The sequence below is a fragment of the Rhinolophus sinicus genome, chromosome 6 (genome assembly GCF_057876585.1).
Source record: "Rhinolophus sinicus isolate RSI-liver-muscle chromosome 6, RSI-T2T, whole genome shotgun sequence".
NCBI lineage: Eukaryota > Metazoa > Chordata > Mammalia > Chiroptera > Rhinolophidae > Rhinolophus > Rhinolophus sinicus.
In genome coordinates, this window is record NC_142506.1 from 13323590 (window position 1) to 13344137 (window position 20548).

General features: G+C 37.3%; 1 pseudogene; it reads left to right on the forward strand.

The window, feature by feature from the left end:
• The window catches only part of LOC109434269 (metalloendopeptidase OMA1, mitochondrial pseudogene), a 121094-nt pseudogene extending 116151 nt beyond the window's left edge, over nt 1–4943 (forward strand).
• Nucleotides 4944–20548: the final 15605 nt, after the last annotated feature.

A 20548-nucleotide genomic window follows, 5' to 3' on the forward strand; every position in this document is an offset into this window, starting at 1 on the left:
GTGTTCGTTAAACTGTAGATGCATCACTCCAACCTCTACCTCCATCTTTACGTGATACTCTCTCTGTGTCTCCATGGCCATCTTCCTATAAGGACACCAGTCATGTTGCTTTAGGGCCCCACCCTACTCCGGTGTGACCTCATGTTAACTTAAGTCACATCTGCCACCACCTCATTTCCAAATAAGATCACTTTCTGAGGTACTGGGGATTAGGACTCCAACATATTTTTTGTTGAGGACACAATTCAACCCATAGCAACATGTCTCTAAAATAGATATGGCTTCACCAAAGGAGTCAGATGTATGCATGTCTATGGCCCCCATCCCCAAAGAAGCTGATGAGAAACTCCATTTCAAAGACCATATATGTGTGTATGTATATATATATATCTTGTTTCCAAGACCAAGCATAGTAAATTCATAGTTAATGTTTTCTAAATTGAATTAAATATGGAAAATTATAGACAGAGCGTCTGTGATTAAAGCTAAAAGGAGATTAGGAGGCAGTTAAGTCTACATTTGAGGGGAAGCATGAGGCATATGTTGACCCTCACATCACTGCACTTCCCAGGTGGGGATTTCTTTCCTTGCAGTGGGCAATGTGGCAGAACAGTGCCCTTGCTGGAATAACCTCATTGGAATAACCTCATGGACGAGCATCTGAGAATAGAAGACTCACATGTGAATGTGGTTCCATGTAGGTAGCTATACCAATAGTATTGATACTGTCACTTCAATGTTTGCCTCAGTTTAGCCTCAAAAAAAAAAAATGAGAATCAGACAAGAAGGAATGATTTTTAAATGAAATGAAGCAGACAAGCTTATTTTCAAAGGAAAATTTGTCCAAAGCCCCAATTTAAAGAGCAGATCTATGCGAAGCTGCCAGAGATAGGATGAAGACAGTTGAGCCTGGAATACCACTAGAGAGAGAACTGCTAAGGAGGGACAAAGATCTTAGAAAAAGCTTACTGTGGCTGTAGAATTGTATTCCAAAATGGCCTCCCAATGTTATCTCTGTAGTCATGTAGTCAATTTTAAATTAGTTTGGCCATATATACATATATATATTTTTATAAAGTCATTGTTGTTTTTCACCATGTCCTAACTATATGATCACAAAGGTAACATAGTCTGGCAGAGGGACAGTAGAAGATGACATGTGAATTTCAACGCATGCAGATGGATTTGTCATACTCGAGTTAGTGATATCCAAAACAGCATATCCTATATATCCCTTTGCAATTTTTGCTCCAGCAGTCGTGAGTTGGTTCTATTTCCCAGGGCACACATTTTGTTGTAGGCTTCTGTTCCTTAGTGCATGCTGATCCTTCATTCTGATGGACCCATCCCTACTTTCAACCCCTACTCTTCTTTCCAAATAGAATTTAAGCTTAACATTCTCCAGGAAACCTTCTCTGAACACTCAGGTCCAATTAACCTTCACCATCCTCCATGTGCCTCTGTGCATCCCCTGTAGCTTAGATGAAGTGATACATCTGTACTATCACACTGACTTGTGATATTCATTTGCTGCTTATTTTCAAATAATGGGTTCTTCTGCGGCAGTCTTATTTGTAATGTCTTAACTCCCCAGTAATAATTCAGTGTACCTGGCACATAATGGTATTAATAAGTGTTTGCTGAATTAATTAATGTATAGGAGAGTCTATTTCAAACTGTTTTACAAGTTTTCAGGTAACCTTGGAAAAGTATCAAGATGGGTGCAGGCATACTTTGAATATCAGAATTCTATTTAATTTGTATAAGAGAAATGAAATACTACAGTCAAATCTCTGGTTGTTTTGTATTCCTGATTCAACACAGTCATGAAAAGGGAACACAGAAAACGGACTTTTTTTTTCAAACTTCTCTTGGAAATTAGCCCAGGAGCCAAATGTTTTGTTTTAATGGTATGTTTTTCCTCTCATACCACAACTAGTAAACATTTCAGATCACACATACATACAATGTTTGTTTGTATTTACTATAATTCCCTTTGCAACTCCAGATGCTTGGACCATTTAGGCATCTAATACATGCTTGATGAATTAAGGAATAAATGAAGGAACACTTAAATAAAATGAGCTAAGATTCTGACATCCATTAGCAAGCTGTTACCAGTTTTCATCTGCCTAATTTCAATATAGGCCCTCCATTAGGAGAGACAGATGGAAAAATGTGATGCGAATAACTGATCTGTTCAATGCTTTTGAATCAATATTTAAAAGATCATCCCTTAGAAGACATTTGGTATACCATGAGGCAGAATACTGAGTTCCGACTCCAGGTCTGTCCCCACATTACTATGTGAGATTCACTTTTGGACTAAGTAGATCGAGCTTGGTCCCACCTACATTGCCATATCCTGACTTTATAGAATATAGAGCAGATTTTCTTTAGTCCCGATAAAGTCCAGTGCTATTCTGACATGATTATGCATTATGCTGGATTACAATATTTGCACATTACAGCCACGTTTTTAATTTAGTATTTTTGGTAGGCAGGCATCATCTCAAAGTTTTAATTTAAAGAAATAAAATCCTGTCTCTGATTAATTTCTAGGAAAAGTTGTTGGAACAAAACTCATCCTTTGTCCCACAAGCAATGCACCTCTGGTCCCATACTTCTCTCCCGTTCTATATTCAAAAGATCTTCAATTCATAAGACTCTTCTCCTTCTTAGAGAAGAGTTTCATTGAGCAGTATTTGGAAGTGGAGCATGCCTCTTGGGGTAGAGTGGTAAGGTATCACACTTAGTATCTCACGGCATTTATTAAACATTTCTTCCAACTACATAACACATTCCCCTGAGAATTCTGGCAAATTAAGCATTCCCCTACCTTCTTCCACTCCCTGCTCACTTTATAAATCATTTCGCTGATCAATGTCAGGGTGACCTGTCCTGTCTGATCATGCATTTATACAGCAGCTTAAAACGCACAGTGCTTTCATCTGCGTTATCTTGAGAGAGCCTCTCAAGTCTTAAAAGGGCAGGTCAGATTGATTTCTGCTCATTTTTCAGACATGGAAATTAAGTCTCAGAACTTTCAAGATTTATGAAAGGATAGATAATAAAAATAGAATTGATTACACCATCATGCTCTAGTGGGCATTCAAGAAACAGCTTTTCTTGCTCACATTTTTTTTTCGACATTTTTACTGAGCATCTATTATTTGCAGGCATTGCACTTAGTGTGGGTGTTATAATGGTAACCAAGCCATACTCCCTTCCCTCACTGGGCTTATAGTAGGGGATAAAAAGATAGAGGCAATCGCAATGCTTAATAACTCGCTCAGGAAACCAAATAAACAAACACCCACAATTACTAATTGGGAGACGCCATCTTCTCTTTTGCCACCGCTAGGATAATCAAGCAAAAGAAAAGTGAGCTTCATCTGTGGACTGTAGCCTGCAACTAGAAACTATTTTCTTCCAATTTAACTCACTTATCAACTGGAGAAAACCATACCACACAAGCTCTAACCTCACCTGTCATGAAGTACAAATTAACCATATATTATAGTAAGTGAGAATCAGGATCTGGGAGTAAATCGGTGATAGGTTGGCTTTTCTGCCTGGAAAGTTTCATTTCTATCGGACTTTTAATAACAAAAGAACAGGATGCCTCTTGCGTTCCAATAGTAAGACAATTCAGATTTTTACCCCAAAATGTGCTATACGAAATGACTCTTTTTCAAGACAAACACTGATTTAAAAAGTTGTAGTCATTCCTACTCTTTCAGTATTGTGTCCTCTAAACTGTTTTCCCATAAGAAACATCAGAAGTCCTGCTTTCAAGCTGCTCTGGTTGTTCCCTTCTTGATAATTCTTAAACCAGTGCGGAAATTACTTACAATCAATGTAGGCAGGGGTGTAAGGAAATGGTGGTGGGCAATTCCCCTTAAAGAAGAAGGAATTAGTTAAAGGACGTGTAAGGAAGAATAAATGGAAGCTATTCCTTGGTTTGAGTAGTTTAGGATTCCTATTTGTAGTGTTTCATTTTACTCATCTGGCGGTGAGTCCAGTCACAGGAAGGAGTGAGCTATTATTGGGGAAAGAACTTTTCAGGCCTTTATCAGAACTGGATGGAAGAATTTTAAGATGATATGCTAACTGAAAGATGCCAATACCCGGCTGTTAAAGTAGTGGTTAATCATCTAATTGAATTCAATAAAGATATCCCATGGATCTCTGAGATCAATTGGGTTATTCATGTGGTTGATTCCCCAAATATATAAATGCCTTGATGCTTCCAAATGGACGCGTTTATCTTTCCGAGGCTTTCAAATAGTGCAACTGATATTCATCAACTTTCTTTCCTTCTGGGCCATGAAATAGTACATTCAGTATTTGAGCATGATGGAGGGAAAAAAAGAGAAAGAAAAAAAAAACTAGCTTGGTTCATTCCTGGGTCTGATTTTTCTCACAATGATTTGGGCAATTTGTCCTCAAGATAGTTTGTCAGTTTGGGGATAGTGGACACAGTCTAAATTGCAGGAGTACACACATGTTTGATAGACCGTACAGTAGAACACTGAAGGCTGAAGCTGACAACGTTGAACTGCAGTTTGCTGCAAAGGCTTGTGTGGACATTGGAGCTAGTTCAGTGTTTTGGCAGCTGACAGAAGTTACAGATAACTCCCATGGTCATCCCAACTTGCCAGAATGGGTATCCACTTACCCTTCTCATGGAAATTAAGTTGAGCACTTGGATAGATTTGTACCTCAGGCTCTCAGAATTAGAGCGATCTGTAATTGCCCCACCACTTTCAGGACCAGACCTTCGATTACTATTCAAACTCAGAATGAAGCATTTTCTTGAAAAATTAGAGAAAGGAGACTTACATATCACTGTTAAGAAACAGAAAATGGATACTCTTCCTATTCAAACACAGGAGCAAATACTGTTAACATTTATAGTTGAGAAAAGAACTGGCAGTTGAATTAAAATTTATGAGATGCAGGACATATAAAGAATGCAGCAATCTTTATCATTTTTATGTTACTTTTTAAAAAGGATGTTTGGAATGAAAACAAAACTGGATATTCAGGGTCAAATCATGTATATTGCAGGTATTGTCCAAATTCTCCTAATAGGTATTTATTTTGCATGAAATATTGAGGTATTTTAATCTATTTACAAATATCTTCAATGCGGGAAATGTCATAGAATAAGTTTATATTACACATTTAAAAAACACTCATTGCATCCCTACTATGTGCAAATCTTTACTCTGTGGGGGAACATGAGCCAGAAAATAATCCATCCTTGCACAAAGCCTGTTACTTGGTAACTGTGAAAAAATCAAGCTGCTCAGTGTTCAGCCTCCATTTAAAATATACCATATACCTGGCATGAAAATGGAGGAAAAGCTGAAGATACCTTGGGGTATTGGCTTGATATTTAAGAAAATGTTCAAAATTAAGTCTTTTAATCAATTACGAGACCACCTCAGTGAAAACATACTGCTTCAAGAGACCATATTTATCGTTTAATTGGAGTTTTTACCAGAACCTGTTTTTCCTTATGTCTTTTGTTTGCCAAATTCCTCTTGCATTACTTTTCAATGGGCGGTAGCTATTCTTTCCCAAATGCTGTGCCCAGAGGGAGAGGAAAAAAAATAAAACACCATTTCTATACCTTTTCTTTATTTTTTATGTTTATTTTTTTTATAGACCTTATTTTTAGAGTAGATATAGGTTCACAGCAAAATCAAGTGGAAAGTACAGTGATGCCACACACCCCTGACCCACACAGCACAGCACCTACCACCACCAACATCCCACACTGGAGTGGTACACTTTTTACAATCAATGAACACACACATCATTATCACACAAAATCCACAGTTCACATTAGGATACACTCTTTGTGTTGCACATTCTACGTGTTTGGATAAATGTATCGTGGCATCTATCTATAATTATAATATCATATAAAATAGTTTCGCCGTCCAAAAAATTCCTCTACAGTATGCTCTGTCTATTCCTCCCTCCACTACCTTATAACCCCTGGCAACCACTGATCTTTTTACTGTCACCATACTTTTGCTTTTTCCAGAATGTCATATAGTTGGAATCACACAGTATGTAGCTTTTTCAGATTGACAACTTTCACTTAGTAATATGTACTTAAGTAAGCTTCCTCCATGTCTTTTCATGGCTTGAGAGCTTATTTCTTTTCTCTTTTCCCTCTGAATAATATTCCAGTGGCTGGATATAACAGTTTATTTATTCACTCTCCTCCTGAAGGATATCTTGACTGTTTCCCTATTTTGACAATTATGAATAAAGCTGCAATGAACGTTTGTGTGCAGGTTTCTGTGTGGCCACAACATTTCAACTTAGTTGATTAAATACTAAAGAGGGCAATTGTTGGAAAGTATGATTTAAGAATTTGTTAAAATTTGTAAGAAACTGCCAAACTGTCTTCCATAGTGGCTGTGCCAACTTTGCATTCCCACCAGCAACGAATGAGAGTTCCTGTTGCTCCACATCCTTTCCAGGATTTGTGTTGTCTGTGTCCTGGACTTTGGCCATTCTAATAGGTGTGGAGTATCCCATTATTGTTTTCATTTGCAATTCCTCGATGACATACGATGTGAAGCATCTTTTCATGTGCTTATTTCTCATCTTTATATCTTCTTTAGTGAGGTGTTTCTTCAGATCTGTTGCCCATTTTTAAAATCAGGTTGTTCATGTTCTTATTATTGAGTTTAAAGGAATTTCAGCTTTATTCGGAAGTTAAAGAATCTCTCGTTCTTCCAGGCTAACGGCAAGGACAAGCTAGGAGTTCTCAGAATAAAAATAAAGGATATTCCTGCAGTTATAAGTAGGCCAGGCTCACTCTGGAAAAGTAAACTGGACAATTATTGTTCTCGATATCTGTAGGAATGCTGATAAAGAAAATTAGACATTTTTGGCATACAGAAGTCAAAATTATAACCTCAAAGGACATACAAAATCTCCAGATATAGATTCTTTAAAAAAAAAAAAAAAAAAAAAAACTCATAGAAAAAGAGATTAGACTTGTGGTTACCAGGTTACCAGAGATGAACGGGGTGGGGGAGTGAGGAGAGGAAATTGGAGGAAGGTGGTCCAAAGGTACAAAGTTTTAGTGAAAAGATAAACAAAGTGCTAGGGATGTAATATACAACATGATGACTGCTATCAATGAAAGTTGTTAAGAGAGTGAATCCTAAGAGCTCTAATCACAAGGAAATTGTTTTTCTTTTTCATATATATATATATATATATATATATATATATATATATATATATATATGATGCTGGATGCTTATGAAACTTATTGCAGAATCATTTCACAATATAACTCAAACTATTATGCTGCACACTTCAAACTTGTACAGTGACGTATGTCAATTATCTCTCAATAAAACTGGAAAAGAAGGATTTTTTTTTTGAGTTTTAGTATAATTTAGGACTATTTTACTAACTACACACCAAGCAGTTCTTCGTGTATTAGTCAGCAGCTATTATTGTGCTCATGTAAATTAACCCAGCGAATAAAACACCAAATAAATCATACTGATTTGGAAGAATGTTAAATTCACGAAGGCTGTCCAATCCTTGCCTTAGAGACCAAAACTTAACACAAGCAGAATTAGTATCTTGCCCGGCCCTCCTGAGGGGTCAGGACACCCTATGTACTATGCCAGGGGTAAAAAGACTTCCACTCTAAGACAAACCAAAACACAATAAACACACAGAAAACTATCATTCTATCAATCACTAATCCCCCAAATAAATACAGCCTTGAGCCTTTTCCTATAAGTTTTTGTCTCCTTAATGAAAACATCTTTATGTTTGTAGATATGAAAAGTATACAAAAGAAAACCTGCTATTTTTTCCCCATGAGAAGAAAATCTAGTCTTTTTAATCCCATAAGATCCTCTTTCCTTTAAATTTTATTTGTATTAAAAATGTCAACTTCCATGTTACAATCATAAGACTAAAACCAATGTTTAAAAGTGGAAAAGGATTAAAATATTATGGACAATTAAAAACATGCCTGGCATAGGACCCCAAGTCATTTGTTCATTTGACACATGTTTCTTGAGCACCTTCTCAGTACCAGGCACTAAGGATGAATCTGTGAACAAAAATAAAGTGACCAAAACATAAGGAGATAAACATAAGGAGATGAAGCATGGTGGCATTTCAAATCAGGTGGTTAGAGAACATCTCTGAGAGGTGAGCACAAATGGGAATAAAATGTGAAAGACAAAAAGAAAACTGGGGAGAACATTTCTCATATAGCAAGCATCCAAATCCCTAAGGTGTTTGCCATGTTAAACGAACAAGATCACATAGGGCTTAGTAAGTCGTAGCCAAGATTTTAGATTTTCTTCAACTGTAATGGGAAGCCATTTGTACTCAACAGATACATGTAATTTATTGAAGCAATATCATCTGGGGGGGTAGGGGAAGTCTTAATTTCAATACATATTTTTAGTGATCATCAAATCCAGGATTTTTCAATCTTGGCACTATTGGTATTTTGACTCAAATAATTCTTTGTTGTGGGGAGCTGTCCTGTGCATTGTAGGATGTTTAGCAACATCTCTGGTCCGTATTTATTCCATGACAGTAGCACACCCCTTCCAGGTGTGGCAAACAAAACCGTCCGTAGACAATGACAGATGTCCATTTGCTCCAGTTGAGAACCACTGATCTAATCCAATCCATTTTGCAGATTTAGTAGCTATGTGGTTAAACCACTTACTTAAGGTAAACAAAGCCAGCTCTAGCATTAGAAGTAGAACTAATAAAATAATGTGTGGATAGACACACACGCATAAAACACTTCATCTTGTGTTTTTGACTGTCTTGTGAGTGTGTTACCTTTCTTCCCATTTATAGATAAATAACTTGACCCTCAGGAAGATGATGTTATGTGAAGTCAACTTGTGACTCGAACTCAGATCTCTAAATTTCTGTCTACTTCAGTAATAAACTGTCAACTTGGGATGTACTTGAGCCGACAGCCACTTAATGTAATCACCTACCAGAAGCTTCCTTGAGCTTTTTAGCAAAATGTCACTCAACAGCAATTCAAGGAAGAGAGAGACAGGGGCCCTTGATCTTTCAACCCCACTTTAACTAGAAAGGGGGAAATAAAAAAGAATTTGGAAGTTAACATAAATGCTCATTTTCATTTTTTAAATCTAAAAATAGTATAAGATACCTTACTCTTAAACTAATCCATATACCGAGGCTACTGTGTTTTGACCAGAGGTTGTTTCAGAGGGGACCATCAAAAACCATATCAAAAGGAAGTTCTCAATCTCTGGGGTCTTCTATAGAGGGGGAGCTTATTCTATTTGTGTTTAATTCACCAGATATTGTATTACTTCAACTTCCAACAGATCTTTGAGTGGATCTAATAGAAAGATTGCAAACCAAAACAATTTGTGGCCTGGGGGGTTTGGAGTTTATTGGACTGTTATTTTCTCCATCTCCTCCTGAGAGAGACCAATGTGCTACGGGACATGAGGGAAGCATCTCTGCATCTCTGTTTATAGTACAATATTGAGCCCTGATAGAGGCTTTTTTAAGTAATGTAGAGAGCTGGCATGGGGAGGGGAGGGAAGGAGTCGGAGAATAACATTAAGGTAGCAAGAAAGAAGCCTGGACAGAAACTGTAGGTGCCCACTCATATCACCTCAAACTTACTTCTATACACAGCAAGCTGCTTACTACACACCGCAGTGACTCTGACCAAGGGCTGCTTTTCATTGCTACAAAATACTTGACCCACGCACAAAACAAGCCAGAAGTGCCAGAGCGAGTGCTTTTATCCAATGATGAGAGGGTAATTAGTCAATTCCCGTCCCAGCTTGCTTAGCCCTTGGCAAACTCTGAAGTATATTCTACACATTCTTCCAAAGTGTCCTAACAGGATTGAATTCCAGTTGTCCACAGTGATAAATGACTACATAACTCATCTTTTTGTGGCTTTCCCCCCTTCCTTATTTACTCCCGCATTCCCCTAAATGTGTTTCCTGGGATTACCTGCCAAATAAACTGTACGCTATTATCTTTGCCTCAGGATCTTCTTTTGGTTTAACCAAAAGTAAGATAGAAAGTTCTTCCTCTCATCACGGCAAAGCTAAAAGCCGTATTTTGAGGCTTAACTTGCATCATTTTTTAGAACAAGCCTAGAAATTGCACTCTTTCTGCTTTCAGAATCTTAATTCCTTCTCTCTTGATTATCCTTCCCCATTTTTGTTCACCTGGAGGCATCGTCGTCGTTTAGAATGCAACCCAAGCTTCACCTACTGTGTGACACTTTCCCTGTCCCTTCCCAGGCAGTATTGCTGCTTCCCCCTTTTCCTTTGCTTATTAAGCTTAATTTGTTCGAAAGAGAAAATGCAAGCACACATGCATATAAACAAAGCCAAGTGTTGAGCAGAACTATGAAAAAAGGATAATGACATAATTGAAAAAAGTGTTCTTTCTTCTGCTGAGCGTCACTCCAGGAAAATACGTGTTCCTTCTAACTGCACTGGGAAGCAAAAATAAGAAATAAAAAATAGATACCCTACCTTTTTCTTTGGACTGTCTCTTTCTCTTTTATCTTAGGTTTCCTGAATATTTTCTTAATCAAGTCATTATTCCTGGCACTAGTCATGTTTTTAACACTGCTTAGACTAAATTTCATGGGTAATTTGCAATTTCCTCTTGATCGACCACACATCACACACACACAAGTATGATCAAATGCATATGTATTAGCAAAGATAGGAAATAAAGAAAAAGAAGGGCACACGATGGCTACTGAAAATTGATTGTGGGTTTGCCTTAACTTTTTGTTTGGGAACATTTTCTGATGAACTATGACTAGAATTTTTACTAAATTTCTTATATGGTTAACCCTTGTATGTAAGTGCTGAAAGTTTGTCCTTCACGGAATTCACAGCCATCGTTATCCCAAATTCCCAGTAAACTAACTGTAATTATCAGGTGAGCTTTCAGGCAGGTGAAATGAAGGCATTAGCATGCTGTACCATTGCCCTCGCTAGAGCAAGTGCGGACATCTTCATAGCATAGCTCTCAAATTTAAGAATAGCATTCAGGCATAATTCTTATAACTTGAAATTATAAATAAGTGAAAATTAGAGCAACGTCTTGGAGACCAGGCCAATGGATGGAATGTGGTTTTTTTCCATGGTGGCTCATTTAAGACCAAAAGGTGGAGTAAGTGGATAGATGAACGTGGCGTTAACCCAGTAAACGGTATATTAACTCATAGCAATCTGAGTTTTCCATGCTGACATGCTGTTTATGGTGCATTCTCTGTTAAAAGTATTATATGTGCTAAGTACGAGTTCACAGAGAGCTATTTGCATGGGGCAACAAATATTCCAGTACAATGTTGAAAGTGGCTTCTGCTTTTGCTTCTGTCATGTTTGCACGCACAAGTAGAGCTTCCCTCAAATTTAGCTTGCACAGGGAAAGTGAGTTTGGTTAAGCTGGAGAAAGATAGGATCAAGCAGTTATGCTTTGGAGGGGGAAAATAATCCTGGAGACAGGTGGAAGAGAAATCCATGACGAAGCAGGGAGCGAAATCCATATATACCTGGATTCATGTGGGACAGAGAGGCGGAGCAGACTTCCTGTGTTCCCAAGGTCATGAACGTGAGCTGTTCAACATGGACTGCTTACTCACCCTCTTATTCACCAGAATGGCTCTGTGAGAATGTTGAAACAGAGCGGTCAGCGAGTCAACCATCACTCACTTCCCCAATGATGGGTGCAGTGTATTCTAGTGGCAGTTTCAACTTAGTGCCTCCCTGGGCCACACAGTAACTTGCCTGGGCAGGAGAAAGTGAAAAAATGAAACAGTGACTAGCTTTCTTTTCCTGCAGGAGAAACAGGTGGTCATCCAAGATATAAATATCTAAGCACTCAGAGGACTTGAGACTATTTTTTTTTTTTTTTTAACAAAATGATTCATAGAAGGTCCCATTAAATAACCAGTGGAGAAATAGCCAAATAAGTTTGGGATTTCACAAGCTTTCCCTACATGTCAAAAATGGAGGTGAAAAAATGAAATACAACTATATAATATAGGTGTATTAAATAATCAATTTAATATTCAACTTAATGATAATAAATTAGACTTTCTAGAATGGGGACTTTCATAGTGTGGATTTTTCTGGAGAATCAAAAAAAGACTTATTTGTGAAGGACAAAACTTGGAAAAAGAATCATTAGAGCCTGGTGTTTGTGATTCTGTTTAATTTTAAACACTCATTCACAACCACATTGCTAATTTTTTTTCTTCTTTTTTCCTATTCTCATGTCTGATTTATCCATTAGGAGAAATGCCAACCTAAGAATTTCAAATCCCATTTCTGAAATCTTATTTCTAAACTGTTTCTCTGCTACAATACATGTGATGGATATATTGGTCACATGCCGTGACTTTTTCTTCTAACAGCAACATCTATCTCCCACATAGAGAGGCCTCTTCCTCCACCTCCTGTAGGAAGGATGTCTTTGAATCCAGGCTTCCTGAGACTTACTTCCAAGTTGATCCTAATGGGACATTGCATCTGAGAGCAAAATGTTCTTATTTTGGAAAACAGCAACATAGAGTAGCCAAAAAAAGGGGATACACATTCTCTCACTGGAATATCTTCAGGTAGAGAATGTATGTTCAGTCTCTCATCTTTCTTTATATTCAATTTATTGGGGTGACAATGGTTAGTAAAAATTAAATAAGTTTCAAGTGTACGATTCTGCAATACATCATCTGTGTATCACATTGTGTGCTCACCACCAAGAGTCAGTTCTTCCATCACCGTATATTTGACCCCCTTTACCCTCTTCTACAACCCCCTCTTCCTCTGGTAACCACTTAACCGTTGTCTGTGTCTGTGAGTTTTTGTTTCTTTGTTTGTTTATCTTGTTCCTTTGCTGCCTGCAATTTTATATCCCACATATGAATGAAGTCATATAGTTCTCGACTTTTTCTGACTTATTTTGCTTAGCATGGTAATCTCAAGATCCATCCATGTTGTCACAAATGGCACTATTTCATTTTTTCTTATGGCCGAGTAATACTCCATTGTATATCTGTACCCTCATCTTTAAAACAGGTCTTTAAATGTTACTATAATAGTAAGGCTCTTTTTAACTCCACTACTTAAAATATCCTTCCTCAGTACTCCCTATCTTCCAGCCTTGCTTTTTCATCTTTCAGTATATTGAGCATTCACTTAATTATTATGCCTATCTTTTTTTTCCCACCTCCGGTAAGAAGTGAGTTTCCACAAGGTCAGAGACTCATGGTCTAACGTGTTTCCCCCAAAATAAGCCCCAGTTAAGGTTGTCAGCCAGACAGACACATTTAGTACATTACAATGATGTTCCAGAAGATGACATGACTGTATTTGAATAGATGTAGATTGTTGTACATGAGAAAATAAGACATCCCCTGAAAATAAGCCCTAAGGGAGAAAAAATTACTGTAAGACCTGGTCTTATTTTGGGGGGAAACACAATATTTTCTTCATTGCTATTTCCCTGGCACCAGTAGAGTGTGTAGCTCATAATAGCCATTCAACACATGTGGAATGTAAATGAATGAAAATTGCCATTATTCCTGTTTAATACATGGAAAAAATGACAGTGGGGCTTAGAAAGAACAAAAAATTTGTCAGGAGATATGGCTCACAAAAAGTAGAGCAGTTCTGAGACCTCAGTCTCTCTGACCCTAACGTAGGCCTTACTCACCACACTATGTTGTTTTGCAAGTAGTTTTCTGACTGTGATCATTCTACTTGCTAAATGAGTGGGTTTTTTGTTTTTTTTTGTTTTTTGCATTTAGAGAAGATCCATTCTTTGGACTTTTGGTTCTATATCTCCTCCTTATTCATGGCTTAATTGACAAAGCAGCTGTCTACTAGGTTTATATATTGTAAAAAAAAAAAAAAAACTGTTAATTTTTGTGGGTTTGTTTTAATGTTAGGTTCACAAAGTGCAAAACAAACTAGCCAAATATATTTGGCATTATTTTGGAAACCCCTGCATAATCCATAGGGAAACTGAATACAAATGTTCTAGTTATTTTACATGGGGTTTCAATAATATTTGATGACTAGAGAGTCCGTAGGGCATTTTCAAAAATAAATAATGGGAACTTGGGCTGAGTTAAGAGAGGAACAGTTGCAGCCTCTCTCCCACAATGCTCAATCACAACAAGCTGTGTAATAAAGCTCATGTAAATGATTCAAAAATATGGTAACTTGTTTTACAAATGTCATAAATATACAATATATTTTAAAATAGGAATTCTCAAAGTCTGAAATCTATGGAACAAACCACTGTAACACTTAACCGTGTGGGGAAATTATTTTGCTTGGACTACAGTTATCCATTAAAAACGAGTCCACTTCTTCCTGCTTCTATCTTTGAAGCTTCTCATGAGCTGGTCCCAACCTGGACTGACAATATGCCAACTGCTTAAAGATGAAGAGATTCTTTCCCTAGCATTACTGCCCCTCTTCCTGGCATCAATGAAACCACCAGATTCATCTCCTATCCCATGGCAACAGAAGGGTCCTGTGAAGACCCAGGAATTTTGACAAAACCATGTTTTTTGCTTGTTTGTTTCGTTTCAAAGAAGAATACGCACTTTCAGACTGATGTTCTTGCTCTTGTTAATGTGGCTCTAGGTTATCAGGGTCTCTTAGTAACTGAAAGGTTATTAGGTTGAAAATCTAAAATTAAAAATTTTAAAAATAAAATTAGAACATGTAAACATATTCATAGTAATAAATGACAACTTGTCATGTTCAAAGTCTTCAGTGGATGGAAGTTTAATCAATCTAGACATGAAATATAAGTTTGATGAATTTAAAATTGAAAACACTTTAAGAACCACTTTCTCCAAGAAACTGAAATAACGTTTGAGTACTGTGTGTGTGTGTGTGTGTGTGTGTGTGTGTGTGTGTGTGGTTTTAAATTTGGAAAAGTCTGAGATCTTAATTTATAAATTGCTTAGTAAACTTAGCTTTTGCCGTGCTATAGCTGGTGTAGTGGAAAGAGACAAGGCTGAAATATAAAACAGACATGTTCGAATCTCAGCTCTATCATGACTAAGCTTTAAAATGGATTTTAATTATAGTTACTCTAAAGGATTTTTGTAACTTTGTGAATAGTTATAGATAATAGATTTTTTTTTGTAAATTATAAAAAGTAAAGCTATGAGGTATTGTTTAAAAACACAAGTTGAAATTGCAGAGTTTTAGGGTTAGGATTTATGCTGTGGCATTTTTTTTTTCTGGAAAGGAAAATTATGTAATTATGTAATTGCAGCTAATGTGAAGTCTGTTAGAGAACTCAATCCCTGTACACTTTATCGATATGGAAATATGCTGCCCATATACAGTTAGTATTGAAAATCTGTACTGGGCCGGCCTGGTAGCTCAGGTGGTTGGAGCTCTGTGCTCCTAACACCTAGATCGCCGGTTCAATTCCCACCTGGGCCAGTGAGCTGCACCCTCTACAGCTAAGATTGTGAACAACAGCTCTCCCTGGAGCTGGGCTGCCGTGGGCTACCAAGAGCGGCCAGTGGCCAGCGTGAGTGGCCTGCGAGAGCTGCTGTGAGCTGCTATAAGCGGCCAACCAACTGCCTCAGCCGGGGGAAGTGCAAGGCTCATAATACAAGCTTGGGCCAGGGAGCTGTGTCCTACACAACTAGACTGAGAAACAACAGCTTGAACTGGAGTGGGGGGGTGGGGAGAGACGGAAGAAGGGGGGAAAAAAATCTGTGGTACATATTGCTAAATAATCGTATCACAGACAAATTACCTAGTGCATTCAATTGTCCTATGATACACCGTCTTCCTAAAATAGTTCACATTTTTACTATTTTGTATTTATAGTTGCTAATAATAATATTTATGAAAAAATGCTCTACTTAGCAGTGAAGTGGTCACAATTTATGAGCAAAGACAAGGAGAATGCTTTTGGCCTTTGTAAGCCGCAACTGATAATATTCAATCCCTGATAAGCGAGAGTAGCTGTAACCAAGTGTTGCTAGAATCTGGGGCATTTTTCTCTAAAATCCAGCCTCATCTAAGACGATATACTCCTCAGGCTGATAATAAAAGTTCACATTTCTAATATATATTTTTTTTCCATTTTAGACTCAGAAATGTATTGGTAAATTGGCCATATGGAAGTCAATTAATGTATAAGTATGTATTGTTGGACTGGCTGATTGACTCAGATACACAAAATTTGCTGCTTATGTAGAATTCTGACCATAGTTTCATTTCAGTTCAATAAACTTTTACTAAACAAGTCTCTGGGCTATGTGTTTGTGATAGCATTCTAAATACAAAGTTAATGATATCCTGGATAAGTTTATTGAATTATAGGAGAGATACTCCAACAAATAAATAATTCAAAATAAACAAAGAGATATGATAGTTTTCAGAGACAATTAATGGAAACATGGTGCAGCCTTGACTAACCCTTAAAAAATCAGAGATTTTCTAGAGGAGATAGATATATTTTCGAGCTCATTTTATTAGATATATGTTACCATATAACCTTATCTATATAATATAATATATATACATATAACCTTATCTATAGAAGATTATAGCAAAAAATGAAAGGCAGATTAATACTTTTCTCCAGGCAATAAAAATGATGGCAACATTAATTTCTTATTCAACAGCTTTACATTAAACTGTTATTCAGCATCTATTGAGTAGAATAAAAGAGATCAGCGGGATTACCTTGCAGGTGACTACTGTAATCCAAGGTTTCCCTTTCAGTTACTCTTGGCCAACTAAGGTTTGAAAATGTTAAATGGAAAATTAAAGAAATAAGCAATTCATAAGGTTTAAATTGCATGCCACTCTGAGTAGTGTGATGAAATCTCACACCATCCCACCATGTGCTGTCCAGGAAGTGAATCATCCCTTTGTCCAATATCTCCACACTGTATATGCTACCCACCCATTCGTCACTCAGTAGCTGTCTCAGTTATCAGATCCACTGTCATGATACCACAGTGCCTGTGTTCAAGTCACCCTGTTTTTGCTTAATAAAGGCCCCAAAGTGCAAGAGTAGTGATGCTGGCAATTCAGATATGCCAAAGAGAAGCCATAAAGTGCTTCCTTTCAGTGACAAGGTAAATATGTATAGCAAAAGAAACAGAGTATATGTAGGGTCCTGTTTATCTGTAATTTAGGCATCCATGGGGGGGTCCTGGAACGTATTGCCTGTGGATAAGGGGGAACTACTGTACTGAAGTTGTAGGGAACCTTGAAATTTAAGAGTAGCACTCATAGGTCATCTATATACTGCTTTAAAAATACTGTGTGTGTGTGTGTGTGTGTTTTAATATGATTAAAGATAGAAGAGGAAACATTGAAATTTAAGATTTTTTTTGTTAATTGAAGTTCTTTTTAAATTGAGGACCATCAAGTTACTATTAGCTTCCCACAGTGGTTAACTGTGAATAACCTTTGTAGTTAAATCTCACAGACTGATAAAAGTGTAGGCCATTGGGATATTTGATCTAGCTCTCCAGGCCTTATCTAACATTTGGATCTGTTCACCTTTTCAAAGTCATTCATTAGGAGATTGACAAAGAGGCCGGAGCTCTCAAATTCCCAATGTTTACTATAAACACAGGAAGTTGGTAATTCTTAGAATTAAGACTAATTCAGAGCTTGTCTTCCACGGGATGAATTCTGCAATTTCACAAAAAGCCCAAGTAAAAACTACTTGAAAGAACACGTACACTGACTCTTACTGATTCAGGCCCCATTGATTTACAATCTAGTGTCATTCAGATATTATGTGTGAAATATATCTTTTTCTCTGTCTGTGAAGAAAATCCTGATAAGCAAATCAACAGCGCAAATAAGAGTTCTAGAGAGACATCTGACCAACTGTTTGGAAGTCCCTTTTAAAGATCTGTGTTGTTAATTGTTGCATTGTTATTTCAAGATAATTGCCATCACATGCTAGGTGGTTATTATCTGTGAGTAAGGCGAAAGCTTCTGAAAGACAAAACAATGCAACTATATATTGTTCCACCCTATACTCTAATTAACTTAGGTAACACCATTCATTAAATCTTAGTCAAAATCCCACAGATGGAATCTTGAGGGGTCAATAGGTAGGACAGTTTATGGGGAAGTTCTTCTCCTGGACTCTCATGTGCTTGAAAATATAGCTGTTTGTTTTTGGCGCACCCAGTCTGAAAGTCTGTAGTTCACATGGAAGTAGAGATTATAAAGACTTTCTCTGAAAGAGAAAGACATACACCTGCTAAGAGCTACTTGTGTGCTTTCATATACATTGTTTTACTCAGAATCCTCCAAAAAACACATGAGGTATGTTTGGTTATTTCCACTAAAAGTTGAATAAATTGAGGCTCTAAAAGCTTAAGCAAATATCCCAAGGTTGAACAACTAGGAAGTGGTGAAACTCATCTATGACTCCCCTCTGTGGTCCCCAAGATGCATAATTTTTATACTCCATCACGTTTCATCAAAGGTGCTGTTACTCACCTACGAAGAGTTGCAAAGAGATGGCCCTTCACACAAACCTTCAGCACAATAGTGATCACATTTTATCATAGTGATTCGTGTATCCATTTCCTGCACTAAAATACAACTTTCTCATGTGCATCAGAACTTGTTTTCTTCAAGTTGGTATCAGAGAACCCAACACATGTCTTGGTCCCTGGTGCAGCTCAATAATTTTGATTAAATTAATATATTCAGAACTAGAAGAACTAACCCAGAAGCCAATCTTCAGTTCTCTGGGAGTGATGTGGTACAGGAAAAGGGGTTACTTTAACAATACTTATTTAAGTAAAAGAGCAACTCTATGGACAGTATTTTAAAGCTGGTAATATTACTTGAATTAAACAGAAAATGAATTGTTGAGTCCCACGGAGGGTATGACAGGCAGAATTCCAGAAATGGCACCTAAGAGTCAATACCTTAATCCTGGAAAGTGGCAATATGATGAGATATGTTTCTGGTGATTATGTTAGTTATACAACAGAGTTGGCCTTAAGATAAGGAGATTACCTGGGTGGTTAATCTAATTGGATGAGTCACTTTAAAGGATAGAGTTTTCTCTGGCCCATGGTGACAAGAGGAAGTCAGGGAGATTCAAATTTGAGAACTTGAATCACGGTTGCTGGTATGAAGATGGAGGGAACCACATGAGAAGGAAGGTGGGTGGCATTAAAAACATGACAGGGCCCCTCACTGATAGCTAGTAAGGAAGCAGGGACCTCGGTCTTTGCAAGGAACTGAATTCTGTTAACAAATGGAATCACCTAGGAAGAAGACCCCAAACTCCAGATGACAACGCAGTCAGCCAAACTTGACTACAGCCTGGTGAGATCCCACGCAGAGAACCCTAGAGAATTATGAAGGAGTAAATGGGTATTGTTTTATACCCCTGAGTTTGTGATAATTTGTTATACAACAGTAGAAAACTGATGTATAGGATGATAAACTCTTTTGTAAGAAGTAATACTAAAATAAATAATACTCACTGTCTTCTTTAATGAAATTGTAATGAAACCATTAAAATGAAAAATAAGTTCAGGGAACCATCCCCATCTGTTCCAAGGGGTTCAGTAGGAAAAATCTTCAGTCTGCAATTACAAATTTACATTATACAGCTGTAGTTGTTTTCCACCACATGACAATGGATGTGTGCTCTAAGAATTGAGCATATTCTGTGGACTTCTGATGGGCAACCATATTAAAGAGGCAAACTCCATTTTTTAGGAGGGTACATATTTTAATGATCTTTGAAAGAAGCGAAGGCCTTTTTTGTGGCCGTATTCAACTTCCCTCGAAACTTGCCTCAGACCCTGTCACATTGAGAAAATATATATGACTTTCTTTTATTTTTCATGTGTTTTGCGTTTAATAACATATGCTGTTTATATTTGGTTTCTATAGAGAGTTCCTTTTAGTCTTATAAACAGTTGCAAAGATTTACCTAGCTAGAGCTATGTGGGTTTTCTTTCTTTCTTTATCCTCCCACCCATTCCCACCCCGCTTGGAAAGTCTGAATAGTTCCAAGGATTAGCAGCAGATTAACTTCAGTCATGAGTTGTAATAGATAAATGCAGTTATTGTTCCATTTTGGCTCTTCACGGTAGTGTGAAATTAACCAGTTGCCTCGTTCTTTCCTCACAGTCTACATGTTAATAATCAGTCCTATTTGTGTTTCATTGACTTGTCAAAAAGTACCCGTAAATGAATCCTCAAATATGAAACGAGGCCCAAGGTCAAGTTACTCTTCTTCCAAATGAGTTATATACTTCTGGAAAGGATAATCAACTTCTTTCTCATAAGGGCCTAATGTATAACAGATACTGAACTAGTCAAATAACATATGCTACTTTTTTATGGTTATTAATATTCCCATTTTGCAGGTCAGGGCACTGATACGCAGAGAGATTGAGACTTGCCAAAGATGTATAGATACTAAGTGGAGGGTCTGTATGGAGTTTAAT